Source organism: Dermacentor albipictus, chromosome 1, assembly GCF_038994185.2.
Source record: "Dermacentor albipictus isolate Rhodes 1998 colony chromosome 1, USDA_Dalb.pri_finalv2, whole genome shotgun sequence".
Taxonomy (NCBI): domain Eukaryota; kingdom Metazoa; phylum Arthropoda; class Arachnida; order Ixodida; family Ixodidae; genus Dermacentor; species Dermacentor albipictus.
Window position 1 is genome coordinate 254,610,365 of NC_091821.1, and position 17,155 is coordinate 254,627,519.

At 47.2% G+C, this 17,155-nt stretch overlaps 1 long non-coding RNA gene across 1 annotated transcript; it reads right to left on the reverse strand.

The window, feature by feature from the left end:
* Positions 1-2,531: 2,531 nt before the first annotated feature.
* LOC135901515 (uncharacterized) lies at positions 2,532-13,406 on the reverse strand. The gene is made up of 3 exons (XR_010564145.2): positions 13,251-13,406; positions 7,005-7,103; positions 2,532-2,804 (listed from the first exon to the last, which is right to left on the reverse strand). It is a non-coding gene; the product is annotated as an uncharacterized lncRNA (long non-coding RNA).
* Positions 13,407-17,155: the final 3,749 nt, after the last annotated feature.

A 17,155-nucleotide genomic window follows, 5' to 3' on the forward strand; every position in this document is an offset into this window, starting at 1 on the left:
TGGATACGCAATGCCAGAACGTTTAACCAACATGTGCACAAAATGGAGGACATGCATAAAAAACATTGCTGGACCAATAACTGCACTCATTTGAAATTGTGATGCGTGCATGCGAGCTCATTCTTTAGCTGGCAAGTGTGTGTGTGTGCATCTGCGCAGCACAGTGGCTGCTAATAGCGTGTGCCTTCCATGTTTCAGCCTCATTTGTCTCGACACCGATTTTTGAGCATGGTTGTGTTTGTCACGTACACTCCCAACTGAGGTGCTCCAATGCTAGGAGCCAGAAACAATGGCAGCTGTGTTAACCCATCCTCTTCCTATCATACCCTACACACACCACTTCCCCACCCCCTCGTGTCATGTGGGAGCACTCGTAGTGAAAGTTCCGCAACAGCAGTTTACAACAGCAGCACACATAGCAAGCTGTGTGCACATGTGTATTTTTAGCTTAGGGATCATTCGGACTCATTAGGAATCATATTCAGTGAGGTTAACTCAGACGCGTGAAGACTAGATTTGGCCAGGCTCACTTAAACTCAGACATGTGAAAAGCAGACCCAGCTGGACTTGCTTGAACTCGGGCTAATCAGAATCAGACCTGGGTAGGCTCACTCAGACTCGTGGGCTTATGGACCTGCTCACACTTGGGCTCAATCAGATTCATGGACTCACTCAGACACACTTGTTACGAATACTGGGGAATCGCGCACTCAAACTCACTCTATTAAGGCTTGCAGGTTCATAACTTACCCCATCAGAATCACCAATTTACTGAAAGCATGTGCAGAGTTGGACCAGGGCTTGATTTAGAGTCGGGTCTGCATGTACTGGCGTTGCAATTGGTAGGTTACATAGGTGCACTGCAAGGTGCCACAGATGGTGTGGAACAGGCTAGCACACACTCTTAGTATGTATTTTGCAAGAATACTATGCTAACAAGTATATTATGACTGCTGCTTTTGGCACATTATTTATGACATAATAACGAAAAGTTTTTGTGGGCCAGGTATGTTTCGTAAAATACTTTTCTGTGTTTTTTTTAATTATTATTATTATTATTGGGGGGGGGTTAAGTGCCAGAACCATGATATGATTATGAGACGTGTCGTAGTGGAGGAGTGGAATAATTTCGGCCACCTGGGGTTTAACATGCACTTAATGCACAGTACATGGGCCTTTTTTGCATTTTGCCCCCATCAAAACGCAGCCACTGCAGTCAGAATTTTGTACTGTGCCCTTGGGCTTAGCTGCGCAGTGCCAAAGCCACTTTGCCACCACGGCGAGTACTGAAACGTTTTATTCTAGTATATTCATTTCACATTTAATAGAAAACATCACAGGGAATGGAATTCATTGTGTGTGAGGCTTCACAGCAATGAAGTCGAGCCTAACAATCCTGCAATACAGCCCAACTTTGTTGTTGCCAAGACTGTCCTCTTTTTGTCATGGTTCACATTCCATTTAAACAAGGGCAGGTACATGCGCATATGAAACTTATGCACACTGTAGTCGTAGGGTGCATGCTGACTACAAACTAATGACAAGCTGTAACCTTTCCTGAAATACAGGTTCTACAGAAATTGTACTGCACAATTTGTCATAAATCTAGCCACCTACATCTGTTAAAGTTGATTTAATGGACATAAGCTGTTAATTCACTATTCATCACTCAGGATTATGGATCTAGGGCAAACTGCTCGGGGATAGTCAGGCTAATTTCGTGCCATGTGTGCCCGCTCATATAGCATTGTGGACTGAAAAATGTCTTAAAGGAAATAAAATGCACGTGCTCTTTCATCTTTCGCGTTGGCCTGGCAGAAGTAAACAGTGTGCCGGCGGACATGGTTGATGAGGATGTTGAGGAAGAAAATTGCTTCTTACTCGGGTTTTAGGCACACACGTTCATCCCCCATGGCCATCCCATATTTACCAGTACACCATAGGCCAAATGTGTGATGAATTTCAAAGGCGAAAGCCTCAAGTGTCTCATGGGTCGAAAAATCTGCTGTCTGGCGTTAAGGCGCCAAAATTCAATGGCACCAAAATTGATGGTGACACCATTGATGGTCGAACCTGTGACCTTTGGTATCAGTTAAGGCACTGTTAATTAAGATGTAGTTAATTACGGCACTCGAACACACGACCATTGGTGGAAATCAAGCCCACGTCCTTTGGTGCTAATTAAGGCTCAGTTAACTAAGATAGAGTTAAGGCGTTCAAACCCACGACCTTTGGTGGGAGACAAATCCTTGACCTTTGGTGAAACCAAAATTTAAATACTAGCACCAAAATTGATGATGCCACCATTGATGGTCGAATTCACGACCATTGGTGTTAATTAAGGCACTGTTAATTAAGATCTAGTTAATTATGGCACTTGAACCCACGACCTTTGGTGTTAAGGCACAGTTAATTAAGATATAGTTAATTAAGTCACTTGAACCTACAATCTTTGGTGCAAGAAGACAAGTAATAGGAAGTAACACCAAGGAACTTGTAGGGGAACACCTACCCTTCACCCAGCTCTTCTCATTGTTGTCAGCAGCAGATTTACTGCTAAGGCCAGCCTTTTAATGCTTCTCCATGGCTTGCGTTGGATTCTTCCTGGCAATTTTATTAAAGTGAGAAGTGGCCACAGAGACAGGACAACCACTGCGTGTTAAGTCCTTAAGAGTTCCACATTTGAGAGCCAAGTACACAATCTTGCGGTGAATTTTTAGAATTTTGGTGACCTCGGAAGGAGAGTGTCCGGCCTCGCTCAATGACGAGATTGCATGTCGATAGGATCTGGAGCGTCCCATATTCTGAAAGATATACAAACCAGCATTAAACAGGGTCGAAGTACAAAAGAAAGGTTGAAGAAATGTTTGACGAAATGACGTGGAGAAATGTTAAAAAATCGGCGGCACAATTATCGGTCAAAGTGTGTGACAGCAATTATGGTGCACCCTATACATCACAAAGAGAGCATAGCAGGACGAGTGCCAGACCAGCCCTACATAAGTGAACATTTAGAGCTGCTTGCTACAGTGTAGCCCAGTGGCAGTGACTTAGGTCTCTGCGTGAAATCTGATGAAGGAATTATTGGAATAACCAGACCACCTGGTGATGCTTTCACCAATGAATCAATCATTCCATTAAGAAATAAAACATGCTCAGGCATCCAAACCAGTCAGATAAAGTTCAGTGGGGGAGTGTGCTAATGATTTGAATGCTCGCAAATCTCGCGAGTTACCAGAAGCAGTGATGGAGGTTTGCACACGGAGAGAATCAGTTGACGACTACTGTGAAATCTGCTGATGGATTTCATTTATGGAGGGCTAGACCTTGTTGCGTACTCCTGGGAAGCGTACCGTACTGCTCCCGAGTTGTAGCGGCGCCTGCCTTTCGAAGCTCGACCGACGTTACTTATTGGGTAGCGTGGCGTTGTCGGCGGGCTGCAGGCATCCGGTAGACCGTGGCGACCAAGCAAGGACGAGACGATTTTCTAGTGCGAAACTTGCACGGTTTATTCAAAGATAGATAAAAAAAAATGAGAAGAGCATGAAGTGTTTAAAAGTACATTTTGGAGCCCCTTAAATAGGCTCTCTACAATCGTGGACGGGATCTTGCTTCCGCCGATGTCACGTGACCGGCACAGAAAGAGGGCCCCTCCTCCTCTGGTTATATTGAGCTTGCTGAAAGGAAGAAGTCGTCCCGCCTCCCGGAATTGTAGACGCCTGTCCGCCTCTTCTGCGCTTTGCGGGTTCGTGGAAGTTCCCTTCCAGGTCCAATTCGAGGAAAGGGCCCCTCTAAACTCGCGCACACACACACACACACACACAAAAGAGGCCTGTACACTGTGGGGCTTCCGGCAGACAGGTAGACACTCGAAACGGTCATGGCGAATTAGGAAGTCACACTTCATTTCGATGAGGCCTGGTGGAAGAAGGTCGGGTGAGAGAAAGTTCTTTGTGCACGAGGTGCAGGATGCCAACCATCGCAGGAGAAGTCACGCCTCATTTCGACGAAGATAATCGGATGAAATTTCTTTCGCCACGTGGTGTCAGACGCCAACCCTAACAACCTACACTCTGAAAAAAAGTTTTTACCCTCTGGGGTATTCTTGTCCCCGAAGAATAATTGTCATCTGTCTTTCTTGCGTTTCCTTCCTTGAAAACTCTGCACTTGCTCGACACTTTCCTGTCAATAATACTATGTTGGGCTGGTAACATGTATGCCATTAATGATCTGGAAGTACCAAGCGCACACTGCTAAAGAAAGGAAAAGCGCACAAGAATGATGACGATTATTGTTTGGGGGCAAGATAAGCCCCAAAAGGTGGAAACATTAATTTTTAGAGTGTACTGCCAAAAGTTCTGCTGCGAACATATGGGTACTAACTAAAGGCGAAGGAAGAAAGCTAGTAGTAAAAAATAAGGGAGCTAGAATATGCCAATGCCATAATTTTCTTGGCTCCATGAGGCATCAGTCGCAAGAACAGCATTGATTGGTACATTCATAAAGTAATCTTATGATAGTAAATTTAACCTGTGTTAGAATGAGCTTTGCATTACTTGAAAAAAATATAACTAAACTGGATCTGAATGCAATATAAGAATTGCAACAAACAGAAGGCACATCATAATTTCAAGTGTTCAATGGCGTACAGAACTTATTTGAGGTGTATGGAATTGAGACTAATTCAAACCAAATAAAAAATACAGGCTGAAAATTTCGAAGTGTTTGAAAACATCTCTGAGGGAATTCACATACCCTAAAAAATTATTGTGCCACCAGCAATCAAAACCAAATTGCAAGAAAAAGGATTCTGGTGTCCAGATACAAAACTTCATTTACTATACATAGATACATAAACACAATTGCAAGGCCTGCTTCCCCAGAAGAAGAAAAGACTGATGCTTAGAGGCAGAGTAGAATACACTACCTAATTTCAGGTCTTGGTGAAGCTAGATAAGGTATGCTATAGATTCGTAACAGGGTGGCTTTGCACGTCCCTGATTTACTGCTGCTCAGCCTTTGCGGTGAACCAGTAGGAGAATTTGCAGAACCAGTTGGAAATAGTTGTAATATAACGGCAGTTTCCAGCTGAAAACATAATCCACCTCAGCCAGTTTTCCAGCTGGATTTAGTGCCTCCAGCTGGAAACTACTGGAAATAGCACTTTCCAGCTGGAAGCAGTATTCACCAGCTAGAAAGTGACGGGCCTTTGTGGGAGCTTTGCACTTACATTTGGAAACTTTTGATGTCCTGCTGCAAGATGTCCAAATATACAGCCTAGCTGGTGTTATGAAAGAACCGTGCAATAACAGAAATTGTATTTTCTAACTAGTAGTTTGAATTTTCACTTCATTTGTTTTCTAGGAGAACTTGTACAATCTAAAAAACGTTCATTCCAGTTTCAGCTAGAAGTACCATTGCCAAAAACAACCAGATCTCAGCAAGAAACTGCCACTTTTATTTGAATTTCTTTGCAGTCTGGACCAGCGTTGTCTGATCAAATCATGACACAGGAGAGGTGCTATCATGCTTAATAATATGATGAATCCTATTTCACAATTTTACAGAACACCGAATTAGCATGTTTTTGCTTCTACACTGAAAACTGGCCCCCATCTTAGCTATATACACAAAGTTTGACCTTCAGGTACAAATTCATGATGCACAATTATATATATATGTCAGTAAAAAAATGCTATCAGTATGAACAAGTTTTGCTTTATTATTGTGCACTTTTATTGGCCTGGCAGGTCTTTCTTTTTTACACTTCTTGCTCTGCAACTTCAGCTCGTCATATTCATAAATCTAAGTTTCGTTGCCAGTGACGAACCTTTGCAAGACATTGCTGTCTGAAGCTTTCCAGTCAATGCAGAACTCATTTCATCGCAACTTTTGCTCAGGAACTAGTTGGCAATTTTGACAGTATCTTCGAGCAATGAAACCATTTTAATTTCAAAATTTTCCATCAAAATATTGTGGACAATTAACTTTCCTTAAGTTCTGATATCATTCTAACAGTTTTTCGGCAATCATTAAGCAGAAGGGAATACACACGATCGATGCTTTCAATTTCATATGAGGTGGTCTTGCATCGTCCTCGAGGTCTTCACAGCCCAGTGACAACAGTGACGTCCTGTGGATGGACATCCACTGCCATGAGATGGCTATCGTAGGGATGTGTCAAATAGGTCCGTGACCTATTTGACTGTTTGACCGCACTTTGTGTCCTGCGGACATCCCTTGCATGTCCGTTAAGGGCATCATGGGGATAAGGCGCCTACATGCATTTTACAGACACATGTATTCCAGGGCCTTTTGCACAGTGTTTGCCATAATGTAGTTGCACCTATTACAGATGACACTAGCACATGCTGCACGAGTGCTACAAAGCACCCACACATCAAGAACAGATGCATTGCTTGCACATGTTATGCACACACGCACGCGCATGGAAGTGCAGCCTACTCCTCTCATTCTTCTAAGCCTTCTGCCAAGCACAATTATTGAACTGAAGTTGTCAAAGTAAATTGCATCAAGACATTCGTAATGTACAACATACAGAGCTGCAGACATCATAGCTTTAGACTGTAATTCGAACATGCAAGAAAACAATAATATATGGGGTTTTACGTGCCAAAACCACTTTCTGATTATGAGGCATGCCGTAGTGGGGGACTCCGGAAATTTCGACCACCTGGGGTTCTTTAACGTGCACCTAAATCTAAGTACACGGGTGTTTTCGCATTTCGCCCTCATCGAAATGCGGCCGCCGTGGCCGGGATTCGATCCCGCGACCTCGTGCTCAGCAGCCTAACACCATAGCCACTGAGCAACCACGGCGGGTTCAAGAAAACAATTCTCTTACAAGGACAGACAGATGGACGGACGGACAGACAGACGGAACGAGAGAGAGAGAACTTTATTTAGGTCCCGAGGTATGCTACTGCTCAAGGCAGTAGAGCAGCGGGCCGCCCCCACGTCAGGGCGGGTAGGCCGAGCCTTACCGCAGCGTTGTGGGCCCTCTGAACGGCCCTGAGTTGATGTAGAAGGTCTGAGCTCCTGAGCATGAAGCTCCATTCCTCTTCAGTCGCGCGTTGAGGACCCTGTAATGAGGGGCACTGCCAGAGCATGTGATCTAACCTACAAGCGGCGCCACAATCTGGGCATGTTGGATCAAGGCCTTCGATGAAATGTACTTATTTATTTATTTATTTACACAATGCTTCAGGCAGCAATGCTGCCCAAGCAGGAGAGAGTTTACAAAAGATGCTTTTTCAACATATTTTCAAATGAAACACAATATGTGCATTCAACAAGACATTCCGGTAAATTATTTTATTCTTCGCTTGTAAGTGGAAAAAATGATTTCTGAAAGATTTTACTGCAGGCAAAGTATGACTGGACTACTTTAGAATGAAAAATATGCGACAACCTTTGTGGAGCATGGGTAATATATGTGGCATTTGCTAAACCTGTTTGATTATGAAACGAGTACAAAAAAATGTCAGCCTGGCAATTTTACGGCGCACATAGAGCGGATCCAGTCCAAGTTGGCCTAACATGCCAGAAACTGACGATGATGTTTTGTAATCGGAGCAAATAAACCGTGCAGCCAGGCACTGAATTCGTTCAAGTTTATCAATTTCGTTATTGATGAATGAGTCCCACACTATGGAAGCATACTCTAGGACTGGGCGTACAAGGAAACGATAAGCTTGCAGCTTGACAGATGAAAGTGACTTCTTTAGCTTCTGCGTAGAAATCAAAGTTTTTTGAAGGCTTTGTTGCATATGTTGTTAATATGGGTGTGTGGGGATGTCGCGGCTAGCAAAGGACGAATCCCAACATAAAAACGCAACGCGTCTTTATTCGGCGAACGATGTCAGCGGACGGGCATACCAACGCTACGTTTGTCACAGTAGCTGGTGGTAGAAGGCGGCTTTTATCAGCCAGGCAGCCTGTTCTTATAGCCACGGTCGGTGACGCATACCTCGGGTGACATGGCGGTGGCGCTATGCTTTATCGACCATGCAATCCAGTGTGCAGCTGTGGTATGCTTGGCCAGATGATAAGATGGCAGGTCCGCAGAAATATGCGCAGAGTGTGTCGCCACATCACCCCCCCGCGGAGTGGAGAGCTTTCAGGGCTTGAAAAAATCTGGGCAGCGTACGAGACGTCCGCTGCGCGTAATGACTGAAGCAGGCTGCGATGTCGGCGGTCGTGGATGGACGTCTGTGGGTGTACTGGTATTCGCTGGTTCGGCGGAATCGGTGTAGGCCGGCTTCAGCCGGTCGATAGAGACGCGGACGGTGTTCCCTTTAATGCGCAGGGTGAAGGTTTTGTCATCGCGACGGATAACTGGGTAGGGTCCGCTGTAAGGTGGCTGTAGAGGCCGGCGGACGGTGTCGTCGCGGAGAAAAGTGTGCGAGCACGTTGCCAGATCCTTGAAGACGAAGGGCGCTGTCTTACAGTGGTGAGCTGCAGGTGACGGGCGGAGGGTAGCGATAGTGCGTCGGAGCCGGGCGATGAAATCGGTGGGATCTGACGTCGCGGTGGTGGATGGCGGTGCAGCGAGAAATTCGCCTGGGAGGCGGAGAGGTTCCCCGTAGACGAGCTCTGCGGGTGTAGCCTGAATGTCGGGCTTAAAGGTGGCGCGAAGACCTAGGGTGACGGCTGGGATGGCTTCAGGCCAGGTTGAGTCCGGGTGGCACATGATGGCTGCTTTGAACTGTCGGTGGAAACGTTCGATCATCCCGTTGGCGCATGGGTGGTAGCTGGTGGTCCGCGAGCGTTCGAACCCGATGGTCAGCCCGAGCAGCCGGAAAAGGTGCGATTCGAACTGTCGTCCTTGGTCGGTGGTGACGTGGCGAGGGGGCCCGAAGCGGGCAATCCAGCCGGCGAAGAAGGCCGAGGCGACGTCTTCCGCAGTGATTCCCTCGAGGGGCCATGCCTCAGGCCATCGAGTGTACCGATCGATGGCGGTGAGGCAGTAGCGATAGCGTCCAGCTGGAGGCAAGGGCCCTATGATATCAAGGTGGACGTGTTGAAACCGACCAGAGTTCTGGGGGAATGCGCCGAGTGGTGAAGTGACATGCCTGGTCACTTTAGCGCGCTGGCATTGAATGCAGGAGCGCGCCCAAGTGCGGCAATCACGCTGCACGGAGGGCCAGACATAGCGGTCAGCCACGAGGCGTGCAGAGGCGCGTATGCCGGGATGGCTGAGATTATGTAGCTGGTTAAAGAGGCCACGGCGATGGGAAAGGGGCACGTAAGGCCTGCTTCGTGCTGTTGACATGTCGCAGTAGATAGTCTTTGTCGATTCGGGTATGGGGACTTGCTGCAGTTGTAGCGAGGACCCGCCCTTAAGAAGGTCCTGCAGTTCAGCGTCCGTAGTCTGAGCCTCGGCGAGGACATCAGCTGTTATCTGTGAAGGGCTAATAGCTGCCACACGTGAAAGCGTGTCGGCGACCACGTTGTCCTTCCCGCTGACATGTTGGATGTCGGTGGTAAACTGGGCGATGAACGAGAGCTGGTTCTGCTGAACCGGTGGGAGTTTGTCGCGGCGCTGAGAAAAGGCGTAGGTCAGAGGTTTATGGTCGGTGTAGATAGTGCAGTGTTGTGCTTCGAGAATGTGGCGAAAGTGCTGAACTGCTTCGTATATCGCCAGAAGTTCTCTGTAGTAAGCTGGCGAACTCGACGGCGCGGGGGTCGTGGTTTCGTCGGTGGGAGTGGCCGCAGAAGGGGTCGTTTTGCGAGCTGAGAGTTTCTTGGAGAAGAACGCCAAGGGATGCCAGGTGTTGTCTACGTGCTGCATAAGGGCGGCGCCTACGGCGATGCTAGAGGCGTCCGTGAAGAGCCCCAAGGGAGCGTCTGGCACAGGATGGGAGAGAAGTGTGGCGGTGCAAAGAGCAGCTTTGCATTTTTCAAAAAGTTCTGTTAAAGGCGGTGTCCACGTGATGGGTTGGTTTCCTCTTAGACCAGCCAAGGCATCATGGAGGGGAGCCTGGTACTCGGCTGCGTGTGGCAAGAAACGCCTGTAAAAGTTCAGCATGCCGAGGAAACGGCGAAGGTCTTTAGCGGTGGTTGGTTGAGGGTAATTTTGCATGTCTGAGATGCGTTCAGGTAAGGGTCGAGTTCCCTCTGACGAAACTTCATGGCCGAGGAATTTGACGACTGAAGCGCCGAGCGTGCTCTTTGGGACATTGACGAGAAGGCCGTGGTCATCGAGGCGTTGGAAAAGCAGACGAAGGTGCCTGTGGTGTTCGTCGGCGTTGCGGGAAAAGACCAATATGTCATCAAGATAGACGAAGCAGAAGTCGAGGCCGCGGACGACTTCGTCGATGAAGCGTTGAAAGGTTTGCCCAGCGTTCCTCAGGCCAAAGCTCATGAAGGGAAACTCGAACAAGCCGAAAGGAGTAATGATTGCAGTTTTCGGGACGTCGTCCGGATTGACGGGTATCTGCGTGTAGGCCTTGACCAAGTCTAGCACGGAAAAAACGTGGCAGCCGGAAATGCGATGTGCGAAGTCCTGTATGTGGTGAACGGGGTACCTGTCCGGAATTGTGCGGGCGTTGAGGGCACGGTAGTCCCCACAGGGCCGCCAGCCTTCGGTCTTCTTGGGGACGAGGTGAAGTGGTGAGGCCCATGGGCCGTCGGAGGGGCGGGCGATTCCCTCCTGGAGCATGGCTTCGAACTCTGCTTTGGCTATGCGCATGCGGTCCGGGGCAAGGCGACGGGCGCGACAGAAAACCGGGGGCCCTGGGGTGGTCCGGATGTAGTGCAAGGTGGTATGCTGCACGTCGCGTGGCAACCCGCTGGGGCGCGTCAAACCGGGAAATTCGGCGAGAATGGCGTGGTACGGTGAATTATGTTCGACGCTGAGTACTTTGATGCTTGGCTGGTGGGTAGTCGTTCGCTGACCTGGCGCAGAATGTCCCGTTGTCGCGTCGATGAGACGGTCGTGGCGGCAGTCCGGAAGGAGGTTGTAGTGCGCCAAAAAGTCTGAGCCGATGATTGGCTCTGTGACGTCGGCGATGACAAAATTCCAATGAAGGTCAGGGCGTAGGTTTTTGAGCTGGACGTGCAGGCGGAGCGAGCTGTAAGTTTTGATAGTGGACCGGTTTGCCGTGCTGAGCTCGAAAGACGTAGAAGGACGGGGACCTTGAAGGTGGGCTCGCGGGTAGCAGCAAATGTCGGAACCGCTGTCGACAAGGAACCGCTGCTTTGCAATTTGGTCGGTGACGAAGATGCGATGGCCTCCAGGTTGGCAGCTCGCAGCCGTGGCTACGAGCTGCCGTTGGCGTTTCCCTGATTTCTAGCGGAGCAGGGCGGTTGACATTGCCGTGCTCTGTCCCCGAAGCGTCTATGGTAGTAACACCGGTCGTCGTCACCAGGCTGCTGCGACGGGGTAGTGTTCTGGCCACGACTTTGCGAGTGGCGCGTCGGGAAGTGTTGATCCAGGCGTCGTTGAATGGAGCTGAGCTGTCGGTTGATATCGTCGATACGCCGCGCAAGCTCTATGGTGTTCGGCGGTGCGGCGACAGCCTGGACGGTGGGCGATAACGGCGGCAAAGAGACCTCAATGACGCGGTCAGCGATCCCGGCGAGTTGGTCGAGAGGTAGCGTAAGCTGAGCCTGCAGAATTGCCTGGACGTGCGGTGGAAGTCGTTGAAGCCAAAGTGCTCGCAGTAAGGAATCCTGGACTTCCATGTTGCCCGCGAGAGCACGCATGTGGCGGAGGAGCTGCGAAGGCTTGCGCTCGGCAAGTTCTGCGGACTGAAGTTGTCGCACCTTCTGGTCGTCCGAGAGTGACAGGCGGCGAATGAGTTCCGTCTTGAGGTGTTCGTAAAGGTTGGCCGTTGGTGGATTGGCAAGGATATCCCGGACCTCGCTGGCGTAGCGGGCATCTAGGTGGGCGACGACATAGTCGTAGCGGGTCCGGTCTTGTGTGATGTGCGCAAGAGAGAACTGGGCCTCGACTTGGGCGAACCATACTTCAGGCGAGTCGGCCCGAAACGGCGGAAGCTTGACAGCGACACGCCAGACGCCGTGCGGGGCAGCGTGCGGGATGCCGTCTGCCGGGGTTGTGGCGTCCTCGGCGGAACCGGCAGGATGCTGCTGCACGGAACCATTGAGCTGGTCGTGCCGTTCCTGAAGCTGTCGCTCTTGCCTCTGGATCACCTCTTGCTGCGTGTGAAGCTGTCTGTTGAGGAGTTCCAGCTGTCGTTGAAGGGCGTCTTGTTCGTCCATGGCGATGCATTGCTGTTCGTTGTCCGGGTCACCAGATGTGGGGATGTCGCGGCTAGCGAAGGACGAATCCCAACATAAAAACGCAACGCGTCTTTATTCGGCGAACGATGTCAGCGGACGGGCGTACCAACGCTACGTTTGTCACAGTAGCTGGTGGTAGAAGGCGGCTTTTATCAGCCAGGCAGCCTGTTCTTATAGCCACGGTCGGTGACGCATACCTCGGGTGACATGGCGGTGGCGCTATGCTTTATCGACCATGCAATCCAGCGTGCAGCTGTGGTATGCTTGGCCAGATGATAAGATGGCAGGTGCGCAGAAATATGCGCAGAGTGTGTCGCCACAGGTGTCCCATTTGAGGTTACTGTTAATTGTTATTCCTAATTATTTCAGAGGTAATAGATTCAAGGTTCCGATTGCCAATGTGATAAGTATAAAGTAGTGGTTTCCGTTTCAGTGTTATTTCATTGACACTGTTTTGAAAAAATTTATTTGCATTCCTCTGTCGTCGCACCAGTCCACGAGTTTACAAAGACTATTAATTGCTAAGTGCATACTGGCATGAAGAACTCCTGACAGCAGAATAAATGACACAATCATCAGCAAACAGTTTCACCTTGACATTAGGATCCAAATTTTTAGCAATATCATTAATATCAGATAAGAAACAGCAGGGGTCCCAACACTGACCCTTGTGGTACACCAGATAAGACAGGCAGGCTATTAGATTTCACACCATCAATTTCCACAAACTGAACATGATTCGCTAAATAAGCTTGAATCCAATGCACTATATTTTCTGGTAGTCCAAGTGATTTAAGAATTTCAATTAGATTTGCATGTGGCACACGGTCAAATGCCTTTGACAAGTCTAGAAATATTGCATCAATCTGCAGGCGGTCATCTATGGCACTGGCAAAGCCGTGTACAATGGATAACAATTGAGTTGAGGTTGAAAACTTCCTACGAAAGCCATGCTGAAAATCAACAAAAATGTTACTCACTTCCAAGTGGTTAGATATGTGATTAGAGATAATATGCTCCAAGAGCTTACAACATGCGCTTACGAGGGAAATAGGTCTGTAATTGCTAGGAATAAGTTTATCACCTGATTTAAACACCGGTATTACCTTGGCCATGAGCCAGCCTTTTGGTACTGAGCTCTGTTTAAGGGATGCATTAAAAATAATGTATAGGAATTCAGAAGTTAGTTCAGAGTAGCGTCGAAGAAAGTTGTTAGGCAAACCATAGAGAAAAGAAATTGGCAAACCGTCAGCTCCAGGCGATTTTCTTACGTCAATATCATCATCATCATCAGCCTGGTTGCGCCCGCTGCAGGGCAAAGGCCTCTCCCATACTTCTCCAACTACCCTGGTTATGTACTAATTGTGGCCATGTCATACCTGCAAACTTCTTCATCTCATCTGCCCACCTAACTTTCTGCCGCCCCCTGCTACGCTTCCCTTCCCTTGGAATCCAGTCCGTAACCCTTAATGACCATCGGTTATATTCCCTCCTCATTACATGTCCTGCCCATGCCCATTTCTTTTTCTTGATTTCAACTAAGATGTCACTGACTTGCGTTTGTTCCCTCACCCAATCTGCTCTTTTCTTATCCCTTAACGTTACACCTATCATTCTTCTTTCCACAGCTCGTTGCGTCGTCCTCAATTTAAGCAGAACCCTTTTCGTAAGCCTCCAGATTTCTGTCCCGTACGTGAGTACTGGTAGGACACAGCTGTTATACACTTTTCTCTTGAGGGATAATGACAACCTGCTGTTCATGATCTGAGAATGCCTGCCAAACGCACCCCAGCCCATTCTTATTCTTCTGATTATTTCAGTCTCATGATCCGGATCCACCGTCACTACCTGCCCTAAGTAGATGTATTCCCTTACCACTTCCAGTGCCTCGCTACCTATCGTAAACTGCTGTTCTCTTTCGAGACTGTTAAACATTACTTTAGTTTTCTGCAGATTAATTTTTAGACCCACCCTTCTGCTTTGCCTCTCCAGGTCAGTGAGCATGCATTGCAATTGGTCTCCTGAGTTACTAAGCAAAGCAATATCATCAGCGAATCGCAAGTTACTAAGGTATTCTCCATTAACTCTTATCCGCAATTCTTCCCAATCCAGGTTTCTGAATACCTCCTGTAAACACTCTGTGAATAGCACTGGAGAGATCGTATCTCTCTACCTGATGCCTTTATTGGGATTTTGTTGCTTTCTTTGTGGAGGACTACGGTGGCTGTGGAGCCGCTATAGATATCTTTCAGTATTTTTACATACGGCTCGTCTAAATCCTGATTCCGCAATGCCTCCGTGACTGCTGAGGTTTCGAGTGAATCAAATGCTTTCTCGTAATCAATGAAAGCTATATATAAAGGTTGGTTATATTCCGTACATTTCTCTATCAGCTGATTGATAGTGTGAATATGGTCTATTGTTGAGTAGCCTTTACGGAATTCTGCCTGTTCCATTGGTTGACAGAAGTCTAAGGTGTCCCTGATTCTATTTGCGATTACCTTAGTAAATACTTTGTAGGCAATGGACAGTAAGCTGATCAGTCTATAATTTTTCAAGTCTTTGGCGTCCCCTTTCTTATGGATTAGGATTATGTTAGCGTTCTTCCAAGATTCCGGTACACTCGAGGTCATGAGGCATTGCATATACAAGGTGGCCAGTTTTTCTAGAACAATCTGCCCACCATCCTTCAACAAACCTGTTGTTACCTGATCCTCCCCAGCTGCCTTTCCCCTTTGCATAGCTCCCAAGGCTTTCTTTACTTCTTCCAGCGTTACTTGTGGGATTTCCAATTCCTCCAGACTATTCTCTCTTCCATTATCGTCGTGGGTGCCACTGGTACAGTATAAATCTCTATAGAACTCCTCAGCCACTTGAACTGTCTCATCCATATTAGTAATGATATTGCCCGCTTTGTCTCTTAACACATACGTCGATATCAAGCAACATAGAAAGAATCCCTTCACGACTAATCGAAATGTCAGGAATTGATTGAGATGCAGATGGCATATATGATTTATCACGGGCACTGAGAACTGAACGTCGAGTGAATGCTTTATAAAATGTGTCATTTAATTCATTGACGATATCATTAAGATTAGAATTTACACTTGTTTATTCTTCGCTGCTGAACACTTTGATGAGAGTTGGACAGGAAATGCCAAAACTTGTCTGGGGAGTTTTTTAAGTATGTAATCATAGTCTGATTACGAAATTTGTCACAGACGTTACGTAGTTTGATGAGTAAAGCATCCCTTAAAGAGCAGAATTCCGTACTTTGAACTAGCTTATACTTGCGTTTGCGCTTTATTCTGCGTTTGAGATGAATGATTTCACGAGTGATCCATGGATTATGAAGTTTAGTTTTCTTTCTACGCGTCGATACGAATTTATCAATACAATACTTAACAACAGAGTTAAATTTGTCCCATAGAAGCGTGACGTCATCATCGCATTTAAATTCATCAAGGGAAAGGCGCAAGCAATCCAAGACGGATTCGTCATCAGCTGATGACAAATCTAGAAAGGACTGCATGATGGGTGTAACTTGGACGCTTTCTTGTATTTCTAAGTCCACATGTACAAGTTTGTGGTCAGCTATACCTTCAGTTAAGACAACAGTAGGATTTTCCGACAAGCCTTTGATAAATGCAAGATCAAGAATTGATTGGGTCACATCTGTGACACGTGTGGGATGTAATACAACCTGTTTAAGATCATGAAAGAACATAGAATCAAGAAGGACGTGTGCACTGTCGGCATCATGAGAGCCAGAGATTGATAGCTGTTCCCAATCAACGCTAGGTAGATTGAAGTCACCGGCCATCAAAAATTTATGATTAGGTCGCAGCATGCGCTCTAGGTAGACGGCAAGAGATTCCACGAATGACACTGGCCTTTTGGGAGGCCTGTATAAAACACCGACTAAAATAGAAAAATCTCGATATTTAACGTCACACCAAGTGCTTTCATGCTGTGGTATGTTTGGAAGCTGGGCACAATTTATCTCCCTTTTTGCGATCAAGGCAACGCCCCCAACTCGCCCAGTGCGGCCGTGTCTAATTATTTTGTGGGATGGATGGGGGAATTATTTCGGAGTCATTTATTTCCGGTGTCAACCAAGTTTCCGTGATTGCCAAAATGTGTGGGTCATAGAGGATGAGGATATCTTCTTATTGGTTTGACTTGTTGGCAAGACTTCTTGCATTAAGCAAAATAAAACGGAGCGTCTCTGTTTGCAATCAAGGACCAGCTCTAGGCAAATTAGTCTGATAAGCATAACAGGCTGCGAGGTGGCCTCATCCCAAACGCAAATGGTATCGTCTACCCGAAGTCGCTCATAGTCAAGAGAAACTTTACGGCCTTTAGCTTTAAACTGTTTGCCATGTTGCCATAGTTTAGAACGTTTCTTTAAGGTAGCCACACAAAAGTCGTGGCTAACAGAAATAGTTGAGCCTTTCAGTTTGAATGAATTATGTAGGACGCACAATTTCTCATTGTGATCAAAGAAGTTCATTATGACTGGTCTAGGTTTATCAGGTCGTTTTTTTTCCTATTTTATGCACCCTTTCTGCGGTACTGACCGATAATCCCAGCTTTACGTGGATTAGGTATTCAGTAATTGCATGCTTTAAACTGCTTGGACTCGCGCGATCAGATTCAGGAAGACCAAAAACAACTAAATTGCAGCACCGACTTCTGTCTTCGAAATCGTCCAATTTCTTTTGTTGCGCATTGATCACTCTCTTTAGAGAAGCAACTTCAGTTTTTAATTGGCTAATTGCTTCGGTATGCTGCGCGAGCACTTTTAGTGTATCATTTAATTCACTGAAACGGCCGCTCATCGATTTTTCGAGATCGGAATGCGACGTAGCCAGGTTATCAA